This window comes from Lactuca saligna, chromosome 1, assembly GCF_052625555.1.
Source record: "Lactuca saligna cultivar CGN05327 chromosome 1, ASM5262555v1, whole genome shotgun sequence".
Taxonomy (NCBI): Eukaryota; Viridiplantae; Streptophyta; class Magnoliopsida; order Asterales; family Asteraceae; genus Lactuca; species Lactuca saligna.
In genome coordinates, this window is record NC_136417.1 from 195,527,570 (window position 1) to 195,552,869 (window position 25,300).

Below are 25,300 nucleotides of genomic sequence, written 5' to 3' on the forward strand. Positions count from 1 at the left end.
CCTATAATTCGATCAACAGGATGATCTCGATGTTCAATGACTGATACTGATTCTGGAGAGATAGATACTGACACATTATCAGTTTCAGGAGAGTCTTCAGCTTCAAGGGATTCATCAGCATTTAATGAGTTATTTGTTGATGTGGCTGTAGTATCTTGACTCAAGGAACATGGAACTGGAATGATAGGATCAGAGGAATCAGTCTTATCTTCTGCAGAAGGTGCTTCATCGAATGGACAAGAGAGAAGCTCTTGAAAGATAGAAGGAGAATGAGTGACCTTTTCATCAGTGTATGATTCCTCATCAAACTTCACATGAATGGATTCTTCAACACATTGCATATTCACATGAAAAACACGAAAAGCTTTTGAAATAGATGAGTACCCAACAAAAATACCTTTATCAGCCTTAGGTTCAAACTTGGATCTTGGATCACGCTGATTTAGAATATAACAAATGCATCCGAACACTTGAAAAAAAATATACATCTGGTTTTCGATCTTTCAGCATTTCATATGGAGTCTTCTTGTGAATCCTATGAAATACAGATCGATTCTGAGTAAAACATGCTGTATTGACAGCTTCAGCCCAAAACGACATAGGAAGACCAGCATGGATCATCAAGGTCCTTCCTGCCTCAATCAACGTTCTATTTCTTCGTTCAGCAACACCATTTTGCTGAGGAGTGAGAGGAGCTGAGAAGTTTTGTCCAATTCCTTTATGATCACAAAATTCTTCAAGAGTTGAGTTTCGGAACTCAGTGCCATGATCACTTCTTAGTTGCTTAACTTTAAGACCTGTCAGTGTCTCATTTTTACGAATCAGCGAGATGATTTCCTGTGCAGCCTGACTTTTCTTCTTCAAGAAAATAACCCATGTAAATCGAGTGAACTCATCAACAACCACTAGAGTATACTTATTTCCACCTAGAGAACGAACAAGAATAGGTCCAAACAGGTCCATGTGGAGTAGATGAAGAGGGACTGATATACTGGAACATGACTTGGGTTTGAAAGAGGACTTGGTTTGTTTTCCTTGTTCACACGCTGAACACATCTTGTCTTTCACAACGCTGAATTTTGGAAGCCCTCTAACTAGGTCTTGATTGGATATCTTGGATGGATTCTTGAAGTTCAGATGAGAAAACCTTTTGTGCCAAATCCAGCTAAGATTCGTCTGAGACTTTGAAAAGAAACATTGCATCAGTGCCTTGTCACTTGAAAACATGTCAAGAACATATATATATCATCTTTTCTATTTGCTGAGAGTACAATGTTCTTGTCAGTGTTAACAACTCTTCCTTCCTTCTTTGTAAAGTGAACTTCATAGTCAGAATCACACAACTGACTGATAGAAATGAGGTTGTGTTTGAGACCCTTTACATATGAAACGTTTTGAAAAACCACGTTATTGCATTTGATGTTTCCATATCCCTTAGTGAACCCCTTTCCATTGTCTCCATAAGTGACTGCAGGACCAGTTTTCTTAACATAATCTTCCAGGAGAGACTTTGATCCTGTCATATGCCTTGAGCAACCACTATCTAAATACCAAAGATGCTCCTAACCCTGCAGTACTAAGAAACTAGTTAGAGCACACTGACCCATTCGAAGATGGGTCATTCACAAAGTTATCTGATAATAAATTATAACATTCCTTACGAAGACAATTTAAAGAGTTTGACTTAAGAGTCCATTTTTCATTCCTAACTTTAATATTTTCAGCTCTTGAGGATGATTTATCAAAAGAACATTCACTGATCTTGTGAGAGGAGTCACCACATCTGTAACAAACTCTAGTTCGAAAGTTCTTCTTGGTGAGCAAATTTTTTGATTTCACACATTTTGATATGTAGGATTCACAAATAGAGCTTTGAGTCCTTTTATTTATCACTGAGTCACGACTGAGTTCAGTGTCATAATGAATTTGATCAGTGTTAGAGGATGAAACATCAGTATCAGGGAGGTGCTTGAGTTGTTCATGAACAGCATGAAACACTCCATTAGAAATAGGAAAAGCAATAATATTTTCAGTCAGAGGGGTTGGTCTAATAAGATGTGTAGGATCAGAGGTAGGATCAATTCCAGTAATTTCAACATTACATTCATTGATACCATCAGAATTAACAGTGCAATATTTATCAATTAAACTTTGATTAATAAAAGAGTTACTGACAAACTTATTTTTGAAATTATTTTTCATTTCTTTCATGGAATAGACCTCAGATTCCTTTTCTTGTGATTTAAAAACCTTTTCAGCTTCTGCAAAATTACCCCCAAGAAGTTTTTCACAAGAATGAGGAATTTGAGCTGAGATAATATAATTGGCATTCTTATGAGATTTTGCCCAAGTGTGGAGCACAGTTTGTTCTTTAATCAAAAGATTTTTAACATCATCAATTTTAGCAGACAAGGATGAATTTGACAAACTGGTAATTCTAAGATTTTCCTGAGTGGACTCAATAATGCTATTTTTTATGGATATATCAGTTTCAAGAAGATCAATTTGATTTTGCAAATTTCATATGGTTTGATTTTTCTTAGAATTAATGACACCCAAATACTCAAACATTTTGATTTTTTTCATTCATTGAATAGGAAACAAAGTTTTTAACCTGGTACATTGAAGAAGAGTCAATGTTGTGCTTCCTGGAATTTTTAGCATCAGACATATCAGTGTCAAAAGTACTTTTGTCTTTATTAGGAGTATCCGGGTCCTCTATTTTGACCATGAGACACTTGACTTCATCATCTGATGACTCTTCATCAGTTTTCCATTTTTCTTCTTCAGCTACAAGCACTTTATGTTCCAAATTTTCAGCTTTCAGCTTCTCAATCAGCTTGTTGTACTTCTGCTTCCAGTATTCATCTGTGCCTTGTTTCTTTTGTTTACAATCCTTTGCAAAATGATCAGTGCTCCCACAGTTAAAGCACTGAGCCTTTTCTTTCTTATTAGCACCATGCCTTTTATCAGCTCCTGACCCTTTTGAGAACTTTCCACCAATCTTCTTTTGAAACTTTGAGAAGTTTCGACCTGATTTTTCAAAGGTCTTCACAATCAAGGCTGCACTAGCTACAACCTTTTCAATATCATCAGTGTCAGTTTTAGATGAATCAGTGTCTGAATCACTTTCAGTGTCTGAGTCTGCCACAAGCTTTTTGTTGGAGAACAAAGCTACAGAAGATTCATGCTGAGAATCCTTCATCAGTTCCTTTCTTTGAAGCTTGGATTCTTCATAGTATCGAAGATTTCCATAGAGACTTTGTAAGTCCATAGAGTTGATCTTCTCGCTGTTTTTCAGCACATAAACATGATTCTCCCAACCTGCACCTAGAGAATCCAAAAACTTTTGCACTAGAATAGTTCTATGCTTCAACTGATCTAGTCTCCGAAGATCGTTAACAAGAGTATTGAATCTGTTAAAGGTTTGAGTCAAGGTTTCACCTTTCTTAGCAAAAAAATGTTCATACCTTCGGTTAAGATCATTTATTTGAGTAGCCTTGACTTCTTCAGTTCCTTCAAAAGATACAGTCAGCGTATCCATCATCTCTTTTGCTGAGGTGCAATTTTGAACCAGCCCAAAGATGTTGTATGGCAATGAGTAGCTAATAGCTGCACGAGCACGAACATCCAAACCATGTTTTCTCTTGTCGTCTGCCATCCAGTTTTCTTTTGGAGTTTTCTTCATAGTGCCATCAGGAACATTGTTTTTAAGAGGCTGATACATTGGAACATAAGGACCTTTTTCAACGATGTCCAGCATGTCTTCATCAACAGATTCCAAGGCATATAGGGCCTTTATTTTCCACATAGCAAAGTTAGTTTCATCGAAAGGAGGGATTTTAGCAGAAGGATGATTTGACGAGTTTGATGAAGAAGAAGATGAAGCCATTTGTTTGATAAAAGAAACCTGCTCTGATACCAATTAAAGAGACCTTTAGATCAATTGATATATCAAACAAAGACAATAAATAAGAACAAGAGAAATTCACGAAGAAAAACTTTCACTAAGAAAGATAATCTCACAAAGAGATTATCGTGTGCACAAAGCGACAATTAGGGTTTGTGAAAGCGCGCACATTCACAAACCTGTACAAGATAATATATACTGTTATTCTAGACAATCCCTACAATCCAGGGATATGCCAGCTAACTAATTTACGCTAACTATGGAAACAAGATAAATACAAAACTGTTACAATGTGCTGAATAAAGAAATATATACTAATGCAGATACTGATGCTGATGCTGAGTCATGCGCTGACGCTGATAGACTAGTTTCAAACATCATCATATTTCAAGGTTTGACCTTACACACTAATATATGTGTCCCCTTCGGTAGTAATATGAAAACCATATAACTGGGGTTGAACTCTAACTCTTTCGGAACGTCTAAGAGGTAAGGACTCGTCAATCGATTCAACCGGAGTTTCCTCCTCGGGTTGATGGCCAACGGTAGAGGTTCCTTCATCTATCGACTCTTGAATCTCTTCAAGCTCGATTTGCCTCCCACTGTCTCCTTGGCTTATGAGTTCTCTCTCTCAGAAAACTCCTCTCCTCGCAATAAAGACAACATTGTCCTTCGGTCTATAGAAGAGATATCCAAAGGATTTTTGCGGGTAGCCGATGAAAATACATCGCTCACTACGAGGTTCGAGTTTGTCGTGAGTGTCTCATATTACGAAATCCTCGCAACCCCAAACCTTGATATGTGCTAACGAGGGAGCTTTCCCTGTCCACATCTCGTGAGGTGTTTTGGTAACCTTCTTAGTAGGGACTCGGTTAAGGATATGGGCGGCAGTCTCTAAGGCATACCCCCAGAATGAGATAGATAGTGAAGCACGACTCATCATAGAGCGAACCATGTCTAACAAGGTTCGATTATGCCTTTCTGCCACACCATTCAATTGTGGTGTCCTAGGTGGCATCAATTATGAAACTATTCCACACTCCTTGAGATAGTCATGGAATTCAAGACATAGGTACTATCCTCCTCGATCGGATCGAAGCATCTTGATTTTCCTGCCCAATTGATTCTCCACTTCATTCTTGAACTCTTTGAACTTTTCAAATGTTTGACTTTTTCTTGATTAATTAGATATACCCACATCTACTATAGTCGTCGGTAAAAGTTACATAGAAGCGGTTCCCATCCTTTGTGGTTAATCTAAACGGTCCACATACATCGGTATGTATTAGGTCCAATAGACCCTCACCCCTTTCACATGTACTAGTGAAGGGTGACTTAGTCATCTTTCCAAGTAAACAAGATTCGTACGTGCCATATTCCCTAAGGTTGAATGACTCCAACACTCCATCCTTTAGGAGTTGGGCTATGCGCTTCTTGTTGACATGTCCAAGACGACAATGCCACAAGGATACTCTATCCATACTATTGGAAGAATCCATGCATAAAACATCATTTCCTAGGTTATCTACAATCATAACAGTTTCATAAATTCCATCCCATGGTATTGCTTCAAAATATAAGACACCATTTAGATAAGCACAAATAGAACCATTCTCATTATTAAAAGAAAATCTAAATCCTTGTCTAAACAAACCATGAAATGAAATGATGTTTCTTGCCATTTCTGGTGAATAGCAACAATTGTTGAAATCTAAAGATAAACCATTCCTAAGCACTAGAGAATACACTCCAAACTTGGCCACAGACAACGATCTTCTGTTCCCCATGATTAGATTTATTCTTCCATGCTCCACATCCCTATTTCTTCTTAGTCCCTGCAATTTAGAACAAATGTGGTAACCGCATCCGGTATCGAGGACCCAAGAAATAGCATGAGATGAATCATTAGATTTAATTATATATATACCTGCAAAAGACGGCTTGATCTTTCCTTCCTTGATAGCTTGCAGGTACTTTGGGCAGCTTCTCTTCCAATGCCCTATTTTGTGGCAATGGTGGCACTCTGACTCCTTTGGGTTAGAAGTAGGCTTCGCGGGATCAACTTTGGTCCCACTAGAAGAGGAACCATCTCGGGACTTTCCCTTGCGGTGGCTCTTGGATGGAGCCTTCCTCTTCTTGCCTCTTCCTTGCCGAATGGCCAAAACAGGAGCAGGAGGTAGATTGGGAGTTGGTGCAATGGACTTGTCCTTGAGATTTCTCTCAGCAACCCTAAGGAGACCTTGGAGCTTACTTAGGGTGACCTCTTCTTTGTTCATGTGGTAGGTCATCCTAAATTGGTTGTAACATGGAGGCAATGAGTGAAGCACAATGTCGATTGCCAAGTCTTCCCCAAAGTCAACATTCAACTTGTGAAGACGATCGACATACCTTTGCATCTTTTGCAGGTGCACAGTTAGAGATTCACCATGACCCATCTTAGCGGAGATCATGTTTGTGAAAATCTCGTAACGTTCTTGCCTCGCGTTTTGGTGGTATCTCTCCAACAAGTCTTGGTGCATTTCGTACGGATACATGTCCTCGTAGGACTTTTGGAATTCGGAGTTCATAGTGGCTATCATGATGCAATGAATTTTTGTTGCATCACGCTCATGAGTTTCAAAAGCGGTGATTTCAATCGGAGTAGCGATTTCAGGATTTATCTTCTCGAGCTTCTCATCGAGGACATACTCCTTGTCCTCGTAGCGAGCGATCGTGCGAATGTATCTTATCCATTCGCTAAAGTTCGTTCCATCAAAAGTCACCTTTTGGCAAAGGCTCATCAATGTGAACGAGCTAGCAGCGGTGTTGTTCGCGTTTGACATCTACAAATATAAAGGACAAAGATAGATTAGAATTTGGATCCCTAATTATCACCCAATAAGAAAATTAGGGCTAGGATCCAACAATAATATTTACATATTAGAAAAGGGGTTCCGTAATCTAACATGCAAAACAATTTGAAGGTAAGTGAATGACGATTCACAAATTCTCCACCATGAAAACATAATTTTAAGTTCTAAATGTATTGAGAATTCCTAGGTTTGGATGAGATTCATAGAAAATTTTCAATGGCATGTTTAAATCTCGATATGCCCCTCTCGTTTGTGACTTGGATACCGAGGATCACAAAGTGGGTGTGAATTATCATGCAAATTCACATGGTGCCTTCATTGTAATGGTCACCTATTCGATGTGCCGGTAAACCACACACGCTCCATCGAACTATGGTGAACAATGAATCACCCTTTTGCCACCTTCGCTTAGAACCAATTAGTGTGCCGGTAAACCACACACGCTCCACTAACTTCTTATTAAGGGTGCAAAGTGTAATTTCATGGGATTGCATCAATTCACTTTTCCTAAAGTAACTAGGATTGGGAATTTTGAAAAAAAATATGTAGTTACTTTGTATTTTATATTATACTTTTAAAGAGGAGATGAGGTTGCCCTATCCTACACGTTCGGCTAACGACCCTCCACTGATCAAGCAAGCATTGGGTGTGAGTGTACACCCATTAAGCGACATTTTATAGGCATCAACCTTATACCCACCTTATAGACCGGCTTCGTGAATGAGACCTACTAACTGTAAGACTAGCATTTTAGTTATACATATATATATATATATATATATATATATATATATATATATATATATATATATATATATATATATATATATATATATATATATTAATCTTGTAATATTATATTAGTATATGGTTGAATTTTAAACTTGTAAAATTCTAGGGTTTGAAATTTAAATTGTCCAAATTAAACTTTTAATCACAAAACATAAATTTCAAAAATTGAGGGTAGGTTTTAAACTTTTCAAAACATAGAATATCAAATAACAAATAATCTAAATTAAGATTTAATCACATAATTATCCATATTTGATTTATTTAATTATTTCTTGCAAAACAATTTACCAATTTAATTAAAATAATTAGTCAATTATCACATAAGGAAACTAATATTTAATTAATTGATAAATATCTTCAATTAGGTCAAGGATATACTCAAATATATCATAAAATCGGATTTATATTGATCTAATATGAAAAAGGCAAGTATCTTAAATATAAACAGCAAGAAATTTCGAAGTTATCACTTCCTGACGCTTGGACTCGCCGAGTACCCCAATCGACTCGTCGAGTCTAGCCTACTCACTGAGTCCACTATGGGACTCGCCGAGTTCATCAGGCAGAAACACAAAATTCGAATTTTGCAAGCATCAAACAAGCAACGAATGCATTAATTCAATAGAAACCAATCTAGGCTCTGATACCACTAATGTGTTTTGGCAATATCAACATTCCTATGTGCACATACAAACCCTAATGCTTGGATCTAGGTTTCTCTAATTGAACATGCATGAATCCAAGACTTATAATGGTTATTCTAGCATAATAACAAAGAGAAATCAGAGTTATAAGTTTACCTTGAATCACTTGTTTGATCTTCTTGTTCTTGGAGCTTTAGAGTCATAATTGTCACTCCTCTAATGACTTACAAACACCAACTAGCAAGAGGATGATTTGAGAGAGTGAGGAGGGACTTAGAAATCGGCCAGGGTTTCCTTAGACACAAGGGTGCAAATTTCCATGACCCCAAGGGTCTATTTATACTTGTAAGGCTCCTAGGGTTTTACCTTTAAACCCTAATTGGATAACTTAAGCCCTAAGCAATCCTAATCCCTTTCATGATAACCTTGGAAGGATTTTAGGTCTATCCTAAGCCCTAAAATCGTCCACCATATTATCCATAATGGATTATAGCCTAAAGTATAACTATCATACATTTGACAATTTAAGCATTTTTATTTAATTAATCTCTCTAAGTCACCAAATTAATTCCTAATTAATTTCTGACTTATATTAATCAAATAATATTATTATACCTTATAATATTTCAACTCTCATTGTAAATCATCCTATCAAGTTGCTATGGTGAAGGCAACCCAAAAGGACCATGCTTAATCAGGTCAAGTACTTACCAAATATAGTTGCAGCCTTAGACACTATTCCAACAGTTGTGTGACAAAATAAAATAATGAGAGGCCTCGTTATAGATGTTATTGATGATCCAGTCATCTAGCGGAGTATAGATGACGACCACGGACTATTCTAGATGGTCCAGTGGAACACTAGCAGGCTCGCAACCTGTAGGTGTTTATTTGAATTGTGTGTTTAAGGAAATTCATTGCTGAGGAATCCCCTTAGCAGTAGTGTCCATCCTGATGATAGTCCTTAGACTAAGTCCCTTGTGTTAGACGTCTTAGGGACGTAAAGTGAGGATAACGGGAGTGGGTAATCGGGTTTGTTTGGCTTGATAAAGTTAATAAACTTACTTATTGTGGGTTGAAAACCCTTTATGCTCAGCAGGCTCCCAAGCCTGACCCAATCAGTTTCTTGTATTACTGGTAGTGGCGCATAAGCATAGATGTGATGTCTTGGGATGAAAAATTAATGGATTTTACGCCTGTAAATACGGAATAATGTAGTAAGGTCTATGTTGTATTGTTTATGCTTATGATCTGTATCGAATATGACATCCCGAGTCTTTTTAATGAAATACATTTCTACGAAAATGCTTTTGATAAATCTTTATCATATTTTGTTTTGGGACAAATTCCGCACACTTTTATTTAGAATGTTACTCTGATTTTTAAACAAAGCATAAACAAAATCGGTCTTTTCTGGCCGTGAAAATGGGGATGTCATAAGGTTCAACCAAAATAAGAGGGAGAGGAGGTGACAACTCAACCTCCTTCTGAACCGAAACCATCTACTGAACCGAAGGGTAATGAAGCTTCGATTAGTAACAAGGAGAAAAAGAAAAAGAACATTGGCGAGGATGACATAGACAATAAGGATGATGTATATGCCGAGAATCCAAAGAATCCCTTCCAGAAGGTAAAGCCCTCTGAAAAAGAAATGAATGCAAGTTACAAGAAACAACAAGTTGAGCTAGAGCAGAAGCGAAAGGAGGTGGAGTTAATAGAGAAGAAAAAGTCCATGTTTCATGTCTGGACTATAGATTCGCTTCAAAGATGCACAATCGATGAGCTGAGCATTCTTTGGCTTGAGCCAATAATGTCCTTTGGGCTCGAAAACTCCAAGGATGCACAATTCGATATGCCAATCACACGAAAGGCATTTATCTTCCATTGCTTCAATTTGACTGCTGCTATTCCTTCCCCAGATCCGAAGGTAGATAGGGATCTGTTGGAGTTTTACTTGGAGTTTTCTCAACCCTAGTACTTGACCTGGAGTTCCAAGAAAATTACTACCATCAAGGTTCTAAAGCCCTACTCAACAGGGAAGTTTATTAATGTCAAATTCAAGTTGACTCGAGGAACTGAAGGCTCAGTCCACTACTTCACCTTTGCTGATCTACCGAACCTTAATCCGCATGACTAGATACTCCTTAAAAATATTCTTCTGTCAAATCCTAAGGAATACCAGCCAATAATTGATCATGTCAAGCATATGCTTGTTTGCTACATACACGATGTAGCGAAGATGGACCAAGAGATTGCTTCTGCCATTCAGAAGCGAACCACAATCAAGACTATGGGCAAAGCAGGCAATGTCAACACTATGGTCAAGGGGAATATAGATTCAAAGTACCTCACTATTATGTTCATCAGAGGCGAAGGTCAGAAATGCATGTTCGCTCTCGTTGACTAACACCTCTTCTCAACATCTTTCCTGGAGAATATCTTGGAGAGCATTCAGAGGTGTGATTAAAACAGTGTTGCTGATAAGAAGTTATTCACTGACATGCTGAGGTGGTACATACAGTTTCGACAGACACTTCTCGCAATAATTCCTCGTCTGTTCAAAGTAATAAAGACAGTGAAGCCAACACATAATAAATGATCTCTCACCTCATTTGACGCAAAGGGGGAGATTGTTGGGATTATTAGATGGCGTCATGGGCTCGGTCCTTAGCCTAGTTTTGATTGTCGGTATTGGGCCAGTCCAACCGTGCATGTTTTGTACTAGGGTTTAGTATATAAGCTGCATGCATGTAGTCTTAGAAGTTGTCGCTTTTATCATTTATTTTCTTTGAGTTTTGTAAACCCTAGCTCGCCTCTACAGCGGAAGTTCTTCATCGAGCTCTACTGAGGCATGACTTTATTTGAATCATAAGCATACATTTATTCCATCCTGTGTTCAGTTTCTTACTGTTTTGACTTGTTCGATTTCCATAATCATACCTGTGAAAGATCTAATCGATCTAGAGTTTAATTGTCATCACTTTGTTTCTTCATTTTCATGAATTTTCGAGATTCTCCTCCTGCTCTCATTGTGGGGGGTTGTTAGCTAGTCATATTTAGTATACGTGTTGTACTGTAGATATTCAAATCTTGGCCAATGACGTAAGAAGCAGCAGGTAGGCGAAGGAACGAAAACTTTAATGACACTTCATTCGCTTCTACAACACGTTTTAGAGGAGTTCTTGTTACCATTATCTTCTCTTCTAATAAAGGGGTACTAAACATGCCACATGGCATTTTTCTACAACTCCACTTTGCCACGTGTTGTATTTTTGCTAGATTCTTCCTTCTAATTACCGCCTATATCTTCACCTCGCTGATATCTTCTCCATGCTTTAAATTAAATTTGATAATGTTAATAATTGTAGCCCTTCAAAAATAACGGATGTAATCAAATGAATTTTGTGGAAGATCCAAGATTCTAGGAAAAAATTGATTGCATTCCATAAAATCAGCAAGCTAATCACAAGAAATAAGGATGCAATTTATCTTCAAATTTGAATCGGCTTGAATACGCCTTCTATGGACTTCATCAAACGCACTTACAAATTATCTGCAACAAACCTAATTAACTCCCTTATCTTCATCTCTCTCATCTTAGGTAAGATTCACCTTTGATTCTTCCATCTTAGTACTTGTTACCATCACCATCATTGACACTGTATTTGTATATTTTTCCCTAACTGAGACTCTATTCTTGGTCATTCATTCCTATCATAATCACTTTTTATTTTTAGATTTTGTGGTTTTGGCAGATTTTGGGGTGTCTCTCGATTAAAGATGAAAACACGTGGAGATTTATAGAGACATAGGAAGTGTTGGGTGGTTAAGAATCGGAAGTGAGATTTGGAGGATAAGATGAACTCACCCAACGATACAACATAATGATGAGAGGCAAAATAAAGTCAAAAGCTTCTACATATTCAATATAAGATATGCAAAGTATTATATTAAAAGTAATTAAAAAAAAAGATACAACCAAAAGTATTATATATGAAAGTCAGCAAATGCATGGGGCATTTCTTGAAGGCGACGCCAATGACTTAGAGAGTAGAGATACATACTAAATTGGTTTCTTATAAAATGGAAATTAATTTGAATTTATTTAATTATATATTTTCTACACGAAAATAGCTTTGAGACTTTTCATTCAAATAGAGTTGTAGACAAAGAGTCTTAACAACTTTTTAGGTTTGATGAATTTATCTTAAAAACTCATTTAGTATTCCAGTTGAATTAAGTCATTGACATTCTTGCAAAGGTTGATATGCTTTAGTATTGGGTTGCTAATTTCTAAATGCTTCCAAATATTAAGCCTAATCCAAAAAATGGTGAACTTTTCTGTTGTGCATACTGCTAATACTCAAAACATAGAATAAAAACAATTGTTTTAATATTTATTTATTTATTTTATTATGGAATGAAGAGGGTATTTTGGTATTTCTTTAAGAAATGAAGAATATAATTGAATTCCTTCCATCAACCCTAGGAATGTTGAAATCTATAAAACATGGAATTTGAAGGAATCAGATGATTCTGAATTTCATATATCTGCCAAAGAAACACACCATGGAATGGAATCATGGATTCTAATTCCTGTTTGTTCTATTTTAGTGGATCTATAATTTTTTTTGTAATGATTTTAATATAATTTTCATTAGATTTATATATTTGTTTGTAATGATTTTAATATAATTTTCATTCGATCTATATGTTTATTTGTAAATCTTAGATATATGATACTCCAGGTTAAACATTCTACTATCATACCACTATGTGATAATATTCTAATTTATTACTTCTTATCATATGGAAATTCCAGTTTAAACTAGTGTTAATTCTTGCATTTAGCTAGCCTTGATGCTTTATTGATTTAGAAAAATGTTTTTATAGGTTGTAGTTAGTGGATCAGCTTCAATTTGTAATGTATGTGATACTATCTATAGGAGCCATGGAATTCATTCTTACATTTATAGGGTGTAAATTGTATTTAATAATATCTTAGATATGTATTTTCAGTCTAACTCAGTTTCGAGTTGTGAGGAGCAAAAGTAATAATTAGAAATTTCATTGGCTTATTGAATTAGGTCAATAATGATTGTTTATCATTAAGTCAGTGGCTGCTTATTGACTGGTCTTTTCTTAAGTGCTATTTATTTCTTTTGAGTCACTATGCTGCTTGGATTGTAAACGAGGTATTACTTTCTTTTCATGACCTTTATGTGTAAAAAGGGTGGTCTATGTTTGGTGTTGAGTCTCCAGGTTATGTGTTATTGATATGTGCATAATTAGTTAATTATTTAGAACATATTCTTAATCATTTTTAATTAATTATGTGAACAATGTGGACAAAAGGTACTTAAAATGGTTTGAATTTTGTTTTCAGTCCAGAAGACATGCTTGGAAGTAAAAGGGAGCAAAGGGGAAGCAATTGAAGACCAAAGAATGAAAATAATGTTGGGTTTTAGCCATAAGAACTTTCCTATGTGCGCATGCAAAACCCTATTGCTTGGATCTAGGCTTTCTATCAAACATGCTTTTGAATCCAAGACTTCTAATGGATAATTAGGTTAAACAATAACATTAATACAGATCTAGAATCATACCTTTGAGTTCCTTGTTGATCTTCTTGTCTTGGAGCTTCTAGAGTCACAATTGTCACTCCTCTGATGGTTCACAAACACCAATAGCAAGCAAGATGATTTAGGAGAGAGGAGAGGGGATGGAATTCGGCCAGAGGTTCCTTTCTTTAGGTTCTAAAAGCTTGTCCACGAATTCCACACCCCAAGGGCCTATTTATACCTTTAGACTCCTTAAGGGTTTCACCCTAAACCCTAATTGGATAATCTTCACTTAAGGCTATCCAAATCCATTCCATAGATATCCTTATGGACTATTTTGAGCTATCCTAAAGCTCTTAGAAACCGTCCAAAGTCCATCCTAATGGATTTATAGTCTAAAGTCTAACTATCAAACAATTGACAGTTTATACCCTCTTATTTAATTAATCTCTTTAAGTCACCAAATTAATACCAATTAATTTATGACTTATATTAATCAAATAACTAAATATTATTCCTTATAATATTTACTCTCTCTTAACAAATCATCCTTATAGTTATAGCCTTAGACACTATTCCAACAGTCTCCCACTTGGATAAGTCTAGTAACTATACAAGTATAATACGGTTTGCAATCGTAGCTCTCAAAGACGCTGTCAACTCTGATCTAATCAATCTTGTCCTTTAGATAAGGGATCGTACAGTCCTCTGATAGATATCATGCTGACAATCCTATGGAATGGTTAGTCTAGCATTTAGATTTCTCGATCTTCGATTTATTTGACATAGAACTTAATCGAACACATCAATTCAGTTCTGACCGGGCCCGGCACATAAGTCAAATCAAATCATCGAGTGGCCAAGATATCTCTTCTACCCTCTTAGGATAAAATTTACAGATAAACTTCGACTTATATGCATTTACTTATTCATTAACCAACTATACACAACAATGCGTTTTATAACATCAAGTTACTGATGCGTTTTCGCATTATCAATGCACAATCAAATAACAAATAATAAACCATATATCTAGGTTTTAAGACCATATGATATTATCGTCTTGCGATCACCTTTTATATCGTATTCCATAAAGTGATTCCAGCAAGCGCGGGTTTATTCCAATGCTCAAAACCAGTTCGTAAGCACTCATGAACGTTGCAGCAACTCTTGCTATGTCTAACACCATTTAGACACTCTACACACCAATTCACGACAATCTTCATTCATATCTACTCCCAACATATGAACGATTGTGGACCATTTGAATAATTCGATTATTCCTAATAAACTCAATTATTCTGGAAGTCAAAACATGCAAAGTGAAACAATAGTTAAACAACTAACATGTGATAGTAACTTTACTCATAAATAAAACTTCTTTATTTAATCATCAAATGTTAATTACATTTATCTATTATACGTTTCTAATACAATCTAATCTATGCTAATATCATCCTTCAGCCCAATACTCCTAGCATGCTGTAAGTGCTTAACCCTACTCAGTCCCTTCGTAAGCGGATCTGCTGGGTTATCTTCTGATGATATCCTCTTCACTACGAGTTGTCCTTCTTCTACACGATGTCTAATGAAGTGATATTTTCTGTCGATATGTCGAGATCTACCATGATCCCTCGGTTCCTTGGTCAAGGCAACCGCACCTTCGTTATCACAGAAAATCTCCATGGGCTCCTTTATGGCCGGTACAACTCCAAGATCACCGATGAAGTTCTTCAGCCATATCGCCTCCTTCGACGCTTCGCTCGCTGCGATGTACTCTGATTCGCACGTTGAATCATCTACGGTTTCCTGCTTGGAACTTTTCCATGTCACTGCTCCTCCATTTAGGGTAAAGACCCAGCCCGACTGCGAACGGTAGTTGTCCCTGTCGGTTTGAAAGTTGGCGTCACTATACCCTCGCACCTTCAAGTCATCACTCCCTCCAAGGACTAAGAACCATTCTTTCGTTCTCCGAAGGTACTTAAGGATGTTCTTCACCGCAATCCAATGTGCTTTGCCAGGATTCCCTTGATATCTGCTAACCATGCTCAAAGCGAAGGCTACATCAGGGCGAGTACAAGTCATAGCGTACATGATTGAGCCAACTGCGGAAGCGTATGGTACTCGGCTCATTTCTGCTATCTCAGCTTCGGTACTCGGACTTTGAGTCTTACTCAACTTGGCATTTCCTTGTATCGGTAGTTCTCCCTTCTTTGAGTTTTCCATACTAAAACGTTTTAGTACCTTCTCCAAGTAAGTATTCTGACTAAGTCCAATTAGTCTCTTACTTCTTTCTCTTACTATCCTTATTCCCAATATGTAAGAAGCCTCTCCGAGGTCCTTCATAGCGAAGAACTTCCCGAGCCAGGACTTAACCTCCTGCAGAGTCGGGATGTCGTTTCCTATGAGTAATATGTCATCGACATATAGAACGAGGAAGCTTACTACACTCCCACTGGCTTTGACATATACACAAGATTCGTCTTCGCTTCGTACAAATCCAAACTCTTTGACTTTCTCATCGAAGCAAAGATTCCATCTGCGAGACGCTTGCTTAAGTCCATAAATGGACTTCTCAAGCTTCCACACTCTATTCGGATGCTTCGGATCCACAAACCCCTCTGGCTGAGCCATGTAAACATCCTCAGCCAACTTTCCGTTAAGGAAAGCGGTCTTGACATCCATTTGCCAAATCTCATAATCATGAAATGCAGCAATTGCTAGCATCACTCTAATAGATTTAATCTTCGCAACTGGCGAGAAGGTCTCATCATAGTCAACTCCGGGAGTTTGAGTAAAGCCCTTCGCAACCAATCGCGCTTTGTATGTGTGTACGTTCCCATCCACGTCGGTCTTCTTCTTGAAGATCCACTTGCACCCTACGGTCTTACGTTCGGGCACGTAATCAACCAAATTCCAAACTTGGTTATCGTACATGGATTGGATCTCGCTATCCATCGCCTCTTTCCATTTCGTAGACTCTGGGCCTGCCATGGCTTCCTTATAGCTATTAGGTTCATCAAGATTTATTAGTGTACCATCACTAATATACGTGTCCCCTTCGGTAGTAATATGAAAACCATAAAACTGGGGTTGAACTCTAAATCTATCGGAACGTCTAAGAGGTAAGGATTCGTCAATCGGTTCAACCGGAGTTTCCTCCTCGGGTTGAACGCCAGCGGTAGAGGTTCCATCATCTATCGATTCTTGAATCTCTTCAAGTTCGATTTGCCTCCCACTGTCTCCTTGGCTTATGAGTTCTCGCTCTCGGAAAACTCCTCTCCTCGCAACAAAGATAACATTATCTTTCGATCTATAGAAGAGATATCCAAAGGAAGTTTGCGGGTAGCCGATGAAAATACATCGCTCACTTCGAGGTTCAAGCTTGTCGTGAGTATCTCGTCTTACGAAAGCCTCGCAACCCCAAACCTTGATATGTGCCAACGAGGGAACTTTCCCCGTCCACATCTCGTGAGGTGTTTTGGCAACCTTCTTGGTAGGGACTCGGTTAAGGATATGGGCGGCAGTCTCTAAGGCATACCCCCAAAAGAAGATAGGTAGTGAAGCACGACTCATCATAGAGCGAACCATATCCAATAAGGTTCGATTACGCCTTTCTGCCACACCATTCAATTGTGGTGTCCTAGGAGGCGTCAATTGCGAAACTATTCCACACTCCTTGAGATAATCGTGGAATTCAAGACTTAGGTACTCTCCTCCTCGATCGGATCGAAGCATCTTGATTTTCCTGCCCAATTGATTCTCCACTTCATTCTTGAACTCTTTGAACTTTTCAAAGGTTTCTGACTTTTGCTTGATTAAATAGATATACCCATATCTACTATAATCATCGGTAAAGGTCACATAGAAGCGGTTCCCATCCTTCGTGGTTGATCTAAAAGGTCTACATACATTGGTATGTATTAGGTCTAATAGTCCCTCACCCCTTTCACAAGTGCTCGTGAAGGATGACTTAGTCATCTTTCCAAGTAAACAAGATTCGCATGTGTCATCTTCCCTAAGGTCGAATGACTCCAACACTCCATCCTTTTGGAGTTGGGCTGTGCGTTTCTTGTTGACATGTCCAAGACGACAATGCCACAAAGATGCTTTATCCATACTAGTGGAAGAATCAATATTCAAAACATCATTTCCTAAGTTATCAACAATCATAACAGTTTCATATATTCCATTACATGGTATAGCTTCAAAGTAAAAGACACCATTTAGATAAGCCAAAATAGAACCATTCTCATTATTAAAAGAAAATCTAAAACCTTGTCTATACAAACCATGAAATGAAATGATGTTTCTAGCCATTTCTGGCGAATAGCAACAATTGTTCAAATTTAAAACTAAACTATTCTTAAGCACCAAAGAATACACTCCAATCTTGGTCACAGGCGACGATCTTCTGTTCCCCATGATTAGATTGATCCTTCCTTGCTCCACATCCCTACTTCCTTTTAGTCCCTGCACATTAGAACAAATGTGATAACCACAACCGGTGTCAAGAACCCAAGAAATAGCATGATTAGAATCGTTAGATTTTATTGCATATATACCTGCGAAAGATGGCTTGATCTTTCCTTCCTTGATGGCTTGCAGGTAGTCCGGGCAGCTTCGCTTCCAATGTCCTATCTTGTGGCAGTGGTGGCACTCTGCCTCCTTCGGGTTAGAGCAGGGCTTAGAGGGATCAACTTTTGTCCCACTAGAAGAGGAACCATCTCGGGCTTTCACCTTTCGATAGTTATTTGAAGAAGCTTTCCTCTTCTTTCCCTTCCCTTGACCAATTGCCAAGACAGGAGCAGCAGACGGATTGGGAGTTGATGCAACAGACTTGTCCTTGAAATTGCTCTCAGCAACCCTCAAGAGACCTTGGAGCTTACTTAGAGTGACCTCCTCTTTTTTCATGTGGTAGGTCATCCTAAATTGATTGTACATCGGAGGCAAAGAGTGAAGCACCATGTCGATCGCCAAGTCTTCGCCGAAGTCAACGTTTAACTTGCGAAGGCGGTCGACATACCTTTGCATCTTTTGCAAGTGCACGGTAAGAGATTCTCCATGACCCATCTTAGCGGAAATCATGTTGGTGAAGATCTCATAACGCTCTTGTCTCGCGTTTTGGTGGTACCTCTCCAACAAGTCTTGATGCATCTCGTATGGATACATGTCCTCGTAGGACTTTTGGAACTCGGAGTTCATGGTAGCGATCATGATGCAATGTACTTTCGTCGCATCTCACTCATGGGTTTCAAAGGCGGTGATTTCAGCGGGAGTAGCAATTTCGGGGTTGATTTTCTCGAGCTTCTCGTCGAGGACATACTCTTTATCCTCATAGCGAGCAATGGTGCGAATGTATCTTATCCATTCGCCAAAGTTCGTTCCATCGAAGGTGACCTTTTGGCAAAGGCTCATCAACGTGAAAGAACTAGCAGCAGCGTTGTTTGCGTTTGACAAAGATAGATTAGAACAAGAATCCCTAATTATCACCTAATAAGAAAAATTAGGGCTAGGATCCAACAATAACATTTACATACTAGAAAAGGGATGCCGTAATCCAACATGCAAATAAATTGAAGGTAAGTGAATGACGATTCACTAATTCTCCATCACAAAACTTAAACTTTTAGTCCTAAGTGTTTTTGAGAATTCCTAGGTTCGGATGAGATTCATTGAACTATTCAATGGCATGTTTAAATCTCGGTATGCCCCTCTTGTTTGTGACTGGGATGCCGAGGATCACAAAGCGGGTGTGAATTACCATGCAAATTTACATGGTGCCTTCATTGTTACGATCACCTATTCGATGTGCCGGTAAACCACACACGCTCCACCGAACTATGATAAACAAGGAATCACCCTCCGCCACCTTCGCTTAGAACCAATTAGTGTGCCGGTAAACCACACACGCTCCACTAACATCTTAGCAAGGTGCAAAGTATAATTTCATGGAATTGCATCAATTCACTTTTCCTAAAGTAACTAAGATTGGGAAATTTAAAAAAAATTTAGTTACTTCGTATTTCTTATTATACTTTTAATGAGAGGATGAGGTTGCCCTATCCTACCCGTTCGGCTAACGACCCTCCACCAATCAAGCAAGCGGTGGGTGTGAGTGTACACCCATTAAGCGCCATTTTATAGGCCGCAACCTTATACCCACCTTATAGATCGGCTTCGTGAATGAGGCCTACTAGCGGTAAGACTAGCATTTAGTTATACATATATATATTATTCTAATAATGTCATATAAGTATAGGGTTGTATTTTAAACTTTTCAAAATCTAGGGTTTGAAATTTAAGTTGTCTAAATTAAAGCTTTTAATCACAAATTTAAATTTCAAAACTATAGGGTAGGTTTTAAACATTTAAAAACATGGAGGATCAAATAACAAATAATTTCAATTAACAATTAATATCTTAATTATCTTTATTTGATTTATCTTTGATTTCTTTGAAGATAATTACCAAAAATAATTAAAACAATTAATTAATTATCATATAAAGAAACTAAATATTTAATTAGTTGATAATTACCTTTAACTAGATCAATATAACACTTATATTTATCAAAAAAACGGATTCATATTGATCTAATTAGTTTATGGTAAGTTTGGATAAGATAAACACAAAGAAATCCCGAATCTGGCCTTTCCTGACGCTTGGACTCGCCGAGTACACAAATGGACTCGCCGAGTCAAGCCTACTCGCCGAGTCCACTTTGGAACTCGACGAGTCAGTGACTCAAAAACCAAAAAATCGAATTTTGCAGGTTTGTTTCAGTTATACAAGCAACAATTTGTAGAAAACCAATCTAGGCTCTGATACCACTGTTGGGTTTTAGCCATAAGAACTTTCCTATGTGCGCATGCAAAACCCTATTGCTTGGATCTAGGCTTTCTATCAAACATGCTTTTGAATCCAAGACTTCTAATGGCTAATTAGGTTAAACAATAACATTAATACAGATCTAGAATCATACCTTTGAGTTCCTTGTTGATCTTCTTGTCTTGGAGCTTCTAGAGTCACAATTGTCACTCCTCTGATGGTTCACAAACACCAATAGCAAGCAAGATGATTTAGGAGAGAGGAAAGGGGATGGAATTCGGCCAGAGGTTCCTTTCTTTAGGTTCTAAAAGCTTGTCCACGAATTCCACACCCCAAGGGCCTATTTATACCTTTAGACTCCTTAAGGGTTTCACCCTAAACCCTAATTGGATAATCTTCACTTAAGGCTATCCAAATCCATTCCATAGATATCCTTATGGACTATTTTGAGCTATCCTAAAGCTCTTAGAAACCGTCCAAAGTCCATCCTAATGGATTTATAGTCTAAAGTCTAACTATCAAACAATTGACAGTTTATACCCTCTTATTTAATTAATCTCTTTAAGTCACCAAATTAATACCAATTAATTTATGACTTATATTAATCAAATAACTAAATATTATTCCTTATAATATTTACTCTCTCTTAACAAATCATCCTTCAAGTTGCTATGGTGAAGGCAACCCAAAAGGACCATGCACCACCGAATATAGTTATAGCCTTAGACACTATTCCAACAAATAAGAGACAAAAGACCATCTACTCGGCGAGTATACAAGGATGTTCCAGAAGATAGCTACGATTCCTAATTCAAGATGGATAACTATGCACCTACTCGACGAGTTGGTCTTGGTACTCGCCGTGTACACCCTATTTTGAGATATCTATAAAAACCGAGTCTATATCCAATGGGAGGAGATTCCTGGCGATTTTTGAAGGTTAAGTTGCAACTAAGAGCCCTAGAAGACGCCGAGGAACCCTAAGCTTCAATCTTTTGAAGAATTCAAGCAACTACGTTAATCCTACCACTTAGATTTAGGAATTGAATATGTTTGATCTAGTAAAACTTGTTTTTATGTTTGTTTCTACTGCAACTATGAACTAAATTTGTTTTTGTTTCTGTTTGGGGAATACCAAGGAGCTCCTATGGTTTAATTATTAGTTTTTGTTTGATTGTTTATTGGTGATCTATTAAATTAAGTTTGTCAAAGAACCTTATGTATTAATCACTACTATTTTCTGTTAATTGGAAGACAATTAGGCTGCATGAACATCTCTTAGTTGTTAACCTCATATGTCTATGTGAACACTAAACCATATGCTTAGAAGTAATGATTATGAAACTAAGATTAATAAGACAATAGGAAGATTAATGTGTGAGCTTGTTTGAGAAACCATCAAACAAGAGGTTAATTGAATTAGTGACTTCATTGACCACTACAAATTTTATTTAATCCAAATCATTAATCTAGGGAATTAATTAGTTTAATCACTTGATCACCGCTTAAATTAGTTAATTATCTAAGGGTTAGGAGTAATGAACATGAACCTAACCATTATAATTGGTAACCAATAGCAATTAATCTATCATAAATACAAATAACCATAGGAGTGAATTGGTTGAACCTAAATAGAAACATCTTTATCAAATTTGGTGAATTAGTTGTTGCTTTAGTTATTTAGTTAATTTAGTGTGCCTAAGTTTCTAGTCTTTCAAAACTAGAAGAAACCCCTTTACTTTTATTAATTGTTTTAGTTAAAATTAGTTATTAGTTTAATTTTCCGTTCCCTGAGTTTGATACCTTACTTACTAATCTATACCACTAAAAGACAGGTTCACTGCCTTTGTCTACTAAATTTATTAATAATAAGTAGCGATGAAACAAGTGCATTTTACACACATCAAGTTTTTGGCGCCGTTGCTGGGGAACGGTTCTAAATAATTAATCTAATTCTTAATTTTTTCGATCCTTTGTGTGAGTTTACTTGCATAGAGTTCATTTATTGCAATTTAGTAATTAGTAATTAGGTTTTAGCATATGTTTTAGTTTTAATATTAAGTTAAATTTTTTTCTAAATCTCACTGATACTCGCCGAGTGCAGTCGCACCTACTCGGTGAGTACCAGTTTAGTTAGCAGTTAATTTTTAATTTTTTTAGTACATTTTTTTGTTCTTTTTACGCTTTTATTCTATTTATTTCAGGACTTTCATGACCAGAGGATCAAACACACCACTCGTACCCCCGTTTGAGGATCCCGAATCTGCATTGAAAAGGAACAAAGGAAAGGACGTGGAGAGTTCAAGTACACCAAAGAAGTCACCTTTGTCCAACTTAAAGACCGTTTTTAGGAAAAAGAAGAGCAGTAAATCAGGAGCATCCAGTGCCTCTTTGATAATCGAAGATCCAATTCAAGAAGATATCGGGTACGAGACCGAGGAAGAAGAGGAGCCTACATACGAGCACGAAACCGAGTCTGAGGAAGAGTTAGCTTTCACAATGGCTAACATTGATGAAATCCCCATGGGAGAATGGAAGAAGAGGATGCGCGACGACAATGGCCTGGGACTTGTGCAACCCGCAATTCCCGCGACTGCTACCTTCGAGCTAAAGGGTCATATCCTAGCTTCACTCAAAGAAATACCTTTTTATGGGAAAGATCATGTAGATGCCTACAAGCATTTGGATGAAGTCAATGATGTAGCTGATTACTTCAATATTCCAAATGTAACCCGCGAGACTCAACTACTTCGTATGCTTCCGGTAACATACAAGGACATGCCAAAGACTGGCTCAAGTCACTCCCCCCCCGGATCAGTCACTACTTGGGCCAAAATGAAGGAAGAATTCATTGATCACTTTTGCCCACCTTCTAAGATAGCCAAGCTGAAGAAGGCCATTGCAAACTTTGAACAACAAGCTGGAGAGTCGCTATATGAAGCATGGGAGAGGTACAAGAGTTTGCTAAGAAATTTCCCCCACCATGATCTAAACAGCCAGCAAGAAGTCTCCATCTTCTATGATGGAGTCAATGTCACAACTAGGCAGTTACTAGACTCGCAAGGCCCACTTACAAAGAAGCCTCCCCCGGTGATTAAAGAATTGATTGAAGAGTTCTCTAAACACTCTAGAGAATACCATAACCCTAGACATGATTTCACTAGGGGAGCCGCTTATGCTGCTACTGAAGACTTATCCGCGGTCATGGCTATGCTAAAAACCATGGATAGGAGAATGGATAAAATGGATCAAACGATCCATGCTATTCGGGTGGGTTGTGAAAACTACAATGGGCCTCACCTCACTAGAGACTGTGATTTGGATGAGAATGGCAACAAGAAGGCGCAAGCGTGTTACTCGAGCGGAGACCGATATGATGAAGATTGGCGCAAACAAAAGAAAGAGTGGCTCCCTTATGACGAGTACAAGAAAGCCAAGGAGGAAAAGTATAGGCAAAAAGGGAGAGGGTTCTACCAAAAGGAGGAGCCGGTGCAAGAAAGGAAGCCAAGCTTGGAAGATATGCTCACTAAATTTGTAGATGCTTCAGAAAAAAGGCATAGTGATCATGATGCTGCAATTCAAGAAACAAGAACCATGCTTAGAAAACAGCAAGCATCTATCCACAATATAGAAACACAACTTGGGCAACTTGCTCAACAACTTAACCAAAGGTCACCGGGTGAACTTCCTAGGAAAACCGAAAATAACCCACGAGGCACGCACATAAACATTGTTACAACAAGAAGTGGAAAGATAATCACTCCCCTGGCACCTATTTGGACAGAAGCACCCAAGGATTCACAGAAGGATGAGGCAGAAAAGCCAGCAGTAAACCAAAACTTACAATCTGACAATCCTACTCACCGAGTAGGACCGATGGACTCGGCGAGTACACCATCAAAAACCTGTGAGCAAGCTTCTGAAAAGCCTTACCAGCCTCCAATGCCATACCCAGCCCGAGCCAATAAAGAGAAGCAGGAAGAGCAGTATCAGAAGTTTTTAGAGCACATCAAGACTCTTCAAATCAACATACATTTCATTGAAGCCATCATGAAAATGCCTAAGTGTGCAAAGTTCCTTAAGGAACTTCTCACCAATAGAAGAAAGATGGAAGAAGTGAAGAAGGTGGTGCTTAATGAAAACTGCTCCGCTGCGATGCTAAATAAGCTACCAAAGAAGAAGGGTGATCCGCGGAGCTTGACTTTACCTTGCCAATTTGGCAACTTGGCTGCTATTCATGTCTTAGCTAATTCTGGAGCAAGTGTGAACCTTATGCCATACTCATTCTTTAAGAAGTTGGACCTCCCGAAGCCATGGCCAATTCGCATGGCAATACATTTGGCAAACAAGACAATCACCTTCCCAAGAGGCATATGCGAAGACTTACTAGTGAAAGTGGATAAATTTGTCTTTCCTGCTGATTTCATCATTCTAGACATGGAGGTGGATCCACAAGTACCAATCATCCTTGGAAGGCCCTTCCTCAACACGGCCAGCGCTATAGTAGACATGAGAAACTCAAAGCTCACCTTGCGGGTCGGAGACGATTCAGTGACATTCGGGGTGGACCAAGCTATGAAGTATTCTAGGAGCAGTGACGACACGACATTCTCAATAGATATGCTTGACGAACTATTGGAGGAAGACATACCTGAAGATTCCAGCAAGTTTACAGCTTTAGATGACGCATTTGATCCAGAAAAAGATTTA

General features: G+C 38.0%; 1 non-coding gene across 1 annotated transcript; it reads right to left on the reverse strand.

Moving 5' to 3' along the window:
• Positions 1 to 23,473: 23,473 nt before the first annotated feature.
• LOC145027986 (small nucleolar RNA R71) lies at positions 23,474 to 23,580 on the reverse strand. Its single transcript, XR_013675746.1, has one exon. It is a non-coding gene; the product is annotated as a small nucleolar RNA R71 (small nucleolar RNA).
• Positions 23,581 to 25,300: the final 1,720 nt, after the last annotated feature.